The 4837-nt window shown below is 52.2% G+C and overlaps 1 long non-coding RNA gene across 1 annotated transcript in view; it reads left to right on the top strand.

Annotated features, from left to right (window-relative positions):
• LOC114487299 (uncharacterized) overlaps nt 1-4167 on the top strand; it is a 7355-nt gene extending 3188 nt beyond the window's left edge. Inside the window, exons 2-3 of the long non-coding RNA XR_003682267.1 lie at nt 3648-3711; nt 4114-4167. This is a non-coding gene — a long non-coding RNA (uncharacterized lncRNA). The remainder of the gene's footprint in view (nt 1-3647; nt 3712-4113) is intronic.
• The last annotated feature ends 670 nt before the right edge of the window (nt 4168-4837 follow it).

Raw genomic sequence — 4837 nt, 5'->3', positions numbered from 1 at the left:
TGGGATAGGGAGGGTGGGAGGGAGAGAGACGCAAGAGGGAAGAGATATGGGGATATATGTATAGGTATAACTGATTCACTTTGTCATAAAGCAGAAACTAACACACCATTGTAAAGCAATTATACTCCAATAAAGATGTTAAAAAAATAAAATAAAATAAAAATGCCCCACTCTGGGCAGATGTAGCCCTGCCCCAGGGGACAGGTGCGGCAGACAGAATGTGGGTGGACTTCAGCCCTCAATTCTGTCTGCGTGGGTGCCTCTGGGTAGTGATCAACCTGCAAGATTCCACACATCAGCCTTAGGGTTGGTTGGGGTCTCTGAGCTGGGGATCCCCACTGACCCCAGCATCCTCCACCCGCTCCCCAGCGCCTCCTCCAGCTGTCCTGATCTTCCAGAGGAGGCTGAGCAGGTTTCTGCAGCGTGAGCCACTGCACCCTGTGAGCTGGCTTCCTGGAGTGAGGGTCAGGGTCAGAGTTCGAGTCCTGGCCACGTCGTATATGTGTCAGAATGAGCAATGCCTTTTTAGGTCACATATACTTTGGACTTCAACACTGCTTTATGTAGGCCGTAAAATTAATAGGTGGGAATGAGATTTATGGGCCCCACTGGGCTGTTCTTTGCTTGTTAGGTTAAACACACTGATTTCCTGGTACAAAAGTGCTTGTTAAAATAATCTCCCCTAGCATGTTCAGAGGGGACATATCTGTCTTGTTTGGGGGAGGTAGGGAGAAGACCGCGGCGCCCCATCCCTGCCTCCCGAATGGCCCACCTGTCATGGCCTCCCCCAGCCCCAGCTGTGTGTGTGATGGAATGAATGATGATGTTTCTGGGTGGGGGCGGGCAAAGGAAGGAATGTGCCTCTGTGCAGATAACGCCAGAGCCAGACGTGCACTCCCATCACCTCCCCCACCCACCCTGAAGAGCCCTAGTCTTTGTTCCTGCCACAGTTTGAGGAGGAAGGCTAGAAGCGCGGGGCATGGTGTTGTTGGAGCGGACAGAGGATGTCCACTTCTGAAGATTCGAATGTCAGGAATGGAAGCAGAGAGAAGGAGAGGCGGGCCCTGCTGCCTGAGCACCTCTCCACTTCTTCCAGCTGAAGTAGCCTCAGGTGGCACCGTGCTCGCAGGCATATGGGGCTCGACTCTGCATCTCTGCCCGCTGTCCCTCATCTCCCACAATGCCCCGGGGTGGGCCGCCTCTAAATTCCTCAACTACCCCAGGGAGTGGAGACTGTCTTACCATCTCCTGCCCTGATGGGGTATCCGTCTCCCCCTGGGGGTATGATGGTGGGGTCACAGGTAGAGTAGATTATGCAGAGTATGTAGGGAACTTCTGACAGGTCCAGGTTGCTGACAGATGTGCAGGGCAGAGCTGGGAGGTGGGCCTGGGTGGGGCTTGAGTGGCCCTGATCCAGGTGAGGGCAAGACAGTGCTGTGTGACGCTGCGGGAGGCATCTGTGGTGGAGAGGAAGGGCCCAGGCTGAGCCAACACAAGACTGGTGTTTGACCCTTAGGTGGCCCACAAGATGCTCGTTGAACAATGGCCTGCTGACTGGAGCACTCTTAGTCCTCCACTTCCTTGTTAGAGTCTGGCTCACTGTGAGACCCTCTGAAGATCACATTTCCCAACCCTGGCATCATGGAACAGAGGGGTGCTCCCTGAGTTCTTTTCCCACCCGCTGGGAACCTCATCCTCCGGTCAGTCAACTGCTCCACCTGGGAAACTGATCTCATGGCCCCTACTCTGGACACCCCTTGCCTTTCGTGTTTGACATTTGTGGTTATTGCAGTAAAGCACACAGGCCACATTATGCCTGATTCTTCTCCCATTTAACCCTATGAGGTCTGTATTAAACCTAATTATAGACAGATAAAAAAACTGAAGGCCTGAGACATCTGTCAACGTACCAAGGCCACCCCCCAGTGAACATAAGAGCCGGACTTGAGCCAGGTCTGAGGACTCAGTCAATGCCTGGGCCCTTAGCTGCTACCCAGCTCCATCATCCCAGGGCATCAGAGAGCTCCCAGAGCGGGATACCGTCTAGACCACTTTTGGATCTCTAGCCCCCAACACAATACTTAATGCATGATGGAAATTCAGGATAAGCTGTGGATTGAAGCACGATATTACATCTGTACAGAGTTTAGGTCTGGATCTGCATTTAGGCTGCCTGGGTAAGAATCTTGGTTCCAGTACTTCCTGGCTCTGTGGTTTTGAACAAGTTACTAAACACTTCTCATGTGTAAAATGAGGCTAATGATAGTACTTACCTCACTGAATTGTTGTAAAGTTTCAGTGAGATGCTCTGTATAAAACATTTATGACAATGCCTGGCACATAGTAAGAGCTCAGTAATTCCTCTTTCTATCGTGGTCCTCACTTGTCACCTTCTAGTTCTGAAATACTGCCACCTGCTGGTAGGCTTCTGGTGCAACCACCATGTACCATCAGTGCCCAGAGCAGCTGAGCGCCCCACTGGCAGTGCCCTGGATTCCTCCATTTGGACCATCCTCTTCCCCTCCACAGTAAGCCCTGCTCCTCTTCTTGCAGATGCTGCGTAACAGCACCTCCTTCTGGGAGCTTCCTTGATTATCAACCCTGCACACTGGGGAGAACAGAGCCATCTCCAGCTTTTCCCCTCAGTCTGCCCATCCTCTATTTCTTTGGTTGCATGGATTTTAGAGCCAGGCAGATGTGGATTTTGACCCTGGTGTCAACACCTAGTAGCTGGTGACATGGAGTAAATGACTGAAACTCTCTGAGCTTCATGATTAAAGGACCCCCCACCACCATAAAGGGTTACTACTGTCACTATTCATCTTCTACCCCCTTGTCTCATTCAGCCCCTGGTGTCCCCCCTCAGGTCTCCACAGGGCACCACGTGCCTCCTGGTTCCCAACTGCACATACCCTCGTGGCAGGTTCTGAAGACTTTCCCCTGCCGGTAGCCAAAGGGGAAAGGGAGCAACGTGCACACAGAGAAGGAGGTTATTGTAACAGCTACAGCCCATCGTGAGGGTGACACAAAAGGACCCGGTCCCCACTCTCTCGGTTCTGTTCTCATTCCCATGTGTTTCATCGTAGGTCTTGCTTGGAGGGGGCCCAACCTTCCTTGTGTCTCCTGACCACACCCCATGCTCTCCCAAAGCAGCAAGCCAGAGGAGCTTGGCTTACTGCAAATCCTTCTGGAGAGGATCTGTAAACATGGGGGTTGGACCACAAAGTTCTCTGAGGTCTCTCCTAGCTCTGGCATGCGTTGGGTTTGAGACAACCATTTTTGGCTGAACGACTCCCAAGTGTCTGCTTGGGAGAACTTGCCTTCGTACGAGTGAGTAATTGACACTGAGTACCACCCACATTGACCCAAAAGGAACCTGCTGGGCCTGAAGGTGGTAAGTAGGTGCTCTCCCTTGATGGAAGACCGTCTCTTTGTTCAAATCCAATACATGCAGGTATGAGGCTGAGAAATAATGGGAGAGACAGGCCAGGGCAACAAGGCACATTGCTTCTTCCTCAGCACTTACTCTGAGATGGGCACAGTGCCCACTGTGATGGACGCCCCACACAGGGCCCTTTGCCCCAAAATGTGCTTTCTGCACCTGGAATCTCACTATTTGTGCCCTCCCTTTGGGTTCTCCTCTACAGGCTCATCTGAAACCCAGCCTTACCCCAGAAAGGACAACATATTTGGTGCCCCTCCCCAGGCCATGTGAGTTTCCCAGACCCTTGCAGGCAGCCTGAGAGCTCCCAAAGAAATGGAAGGCTGTGGGGAAGGGCTCCAAGGGGACCAGGCTGGGGACCGCCATTCAGACAGCCCTCGTCGCGGTGGTGCAGAGCCTGCGCACAGGCCTGGTGGATTAGAAGGGATGTTTGGTGAGCCCATAACCAGCCCGCAGTGGCGGGAGCTCTGCTCAGAATTTGTAGACCATCCAGTGGTCTCTTTCAAAACAGGATTTTGATGAGTTAAGTGTAAATGAATCAGAAACACATGGGTTGGATTTCCCTCCAAATGCAATGGGGTTTGAATACAGCTCAGGGAGGGAAGGGCGGGGGGTGGGGGGGTCTGGGGAAGAAAGACGTGGCTTAATCAGACAGGTCTTTTCTTTTTCAGTTAACATTTGCCACCACTGCCCCAGGGCTCCCTGGCCTCCACCGTCTCCCCTACCCCACCCCCAGGAGTGGGAGACCTGGACCTTTGCTGCCCGTGCTCAGCGGAAGATCCAGGGCCAGCCCTGCCGGCGTCAGACTCAGGGAGAGCTGGATGCTCCCAGCCTCCCTCCGGCGGCCATCCAGGATGCCTGGCAGAAGCAGCTGGAAGGCTTTTCTCTGGAGACTGTGCTTTGCTGCTCATCCTAACTTCTGAGGTGGGTGACCCAGGCGGGAGGGCAGAGCCAGGGAGTGTGCAAGGCCCTCATCAGGGTAGCCCCCTGGGACTCACAGGGACTAGACCCCCTCTTACAATGTGGTGTCTCATGAGGAGGCAACTTCTCAGGCAAGACTGTGTCTTCATCTATTTAAGTCACATGTATTGTTTTACTTTTTCATAAACATCACTTTATTGGTGTAAATCTTAAAAGCACAGAAAAGCAAAATGAAATAAAAGCTACCTGTAACCCCACCCAGAGGTGACTTTGTTAACATTTTAGTACAGCTGCTTCCAGGCCCATATTGTATGTTTTTTAAAAAAATACAGATTCAGAGTCATGCAGGATGGAGACAGTAAAGTGTACTGGTTAGAACTGGAGTCTAGACTAGGCTACCTGGGTTCAAATCCAAACTCCACCATTTGCTGCATGTTGTATCACTTTTCCTAAACTTCAGGTCCCGCATCTCAA

The sequence above is a fragment of the Physeter macrocephalus genome, chromosome 12, assembly GCF_002837175.3.
Source record: "Physeter macrocephalus isolate SW-GA chromosome 12, ASM283717v5, whole genome shotgun sequence".
Taxonomy (NCBI): Eukaryota; Metazoa; Chordata; class Mammalia; order Artiodactyla; family Physeteridae; genus Physeter; species Physeter macrocephalus.
Note: the sequence above shows the minus strand (reverse complement) of the source record. Positions and strands in the feature narration are given on the sequence as shown.